This window comes from Coenobita brevimanus, chromosome 103 (genome assembly GCF_032717465.1).
Source record: "Coenobita brevimanus isolate Jiangsu-jjx chromosome 103, ASM3271746v2, whole genome shotgun sequence".
NCBI classification, from domain to species: Eukaryota; Metazoa; Arthropoda; class Malacostraca; order Decapoda; family Coenobitidae; genus Coenobita; species Coenobita brevimanus.
The window spans coordinates 30966809-30968459 of NC_137056.1; positions in this window are offsets into that span (position 1 = coordinate 30966809).

Here is a 1651-nt window from a genome sequence, read left to right on the forward strand (position 1 = left end):
GATAAAAATTATCTGTTTGTATGGGATGGGAGAGTAACAAGAGGACATGGAATGAAACTGAAAAAGCCACATTGTTTGAAGGATATCAAGAAATGCAGCTTTCCATATAAATGCATAGACCTGTGGAACAGCCTGGACAAAGAATTCGTCCAGTCTAAAAACTTAAACGAGTTCAAAGCAAAACTTGACTTAACGAGAAAAAGAGATGGGACCCCACGAGCGTAGCTCATTTCCTGTATATCACAACTAGGTAAACTAGGTAAATACAAAGACTGAGATGGGGAAGAACTGAAACAAAAAGATGCAGAAAACATCGATAATGATTTCATCTAGAATGATGTGGATGACCTGCAATGTGAGCAACAACCAGATGAACCTGAGAAGCCTTTCACCGAGTTTTGAAAGTGTTCACTCCCACACAAGCAACAGACTTGTGGAGGCATAGGATGAAATTAGTTTAGCAAGCTGGTGCCCCATATGTGCTTAAGAAGGAAGCAGTTGGAAGAGTGCAGACAGTGGATGCATCAGTCGAGGGAGCCATGTGTATTGTGGCTGGGTGTGACTTGTTCACCCATGAAGAAGTGGAGGAAATTAGCACTATGGGGAAAGTAGATACTATTAAGTCAGCTGTTCAGAGAATCGGTGGTGAAGATAGATTACTGGAAGAGCAAAAAGCAGCTCTGCATGAACTCACTGAGAAAATTTGACAACTAAGTGGGCACCAGTGTCTTCTAGGAAATTCTTAAAACTAATGAAGTGTACCAATTTTATTGTGATGAGGTGTGCTGGAAAGGTTTTATACAGAAAAACATGCAGAAGGCATGAACAGGGGAACACACCACCCATAACAACTTGTTCTGAGAGCCCCAGGACTGATGAGGAGGCTCAGAGAATGAATTCCTTGACAGCAGTAGTGCAGTGTCAGTGGTGTCAGCATTTGACTGAAGGATTTGTGAATGAGGTTAGGCATTTTTAAGAAGCATAGGCCAGTGGTGTGGAGGCAGAAGAGAAGTTGGGAGAAGATCCAGAAGAGATCAGTAAGCACAGCTGTGCATGCATGCCAACACCCATTGATGGTCCTACCTTACCTTGCAAACCCCCTCTTCTGCCAGCAAGGCATCTCCAACATTAGAATTGAGTAGGAGGATATATATATATATATATATATATATATATATATGCGCACACACACAGTTTACTATTAGACAGATACTGCTAGATTCGTATGTTGCCTTCAGTGCTACTAATATTCCCATCTCCAAAAGGATTGAAATTCTCGGTGTTTCACTTAACAGTGCCCTCAGCTGGACCTCTCATGTCAGATCACTTGCTAAAACCGCCTCAGAGAAACTTGGATTATTGTACAGAGTCTGTAACTTCTTCACTGACAAGCAATTAGTTATAATTAGTAGGAGTCATACGTTCTCTCAGCTAGAATACTGCTCACCCTTGTGGAATGGATGTGGAGAGGTTGCACTAAAACATCCATCCATCCATCCATCATCCAGTCCTATGTCGCCCCATGAGAAGTGTAGGAGCAAGTTGGTCCTGACATTTAAGATGAGAGTGCCCAGCCTCACTCATCCCTGAGTGGCATTACATGAGCAATAAACCCCAACCATCCCTTGGCTATAAACCTACATAGGCTCAA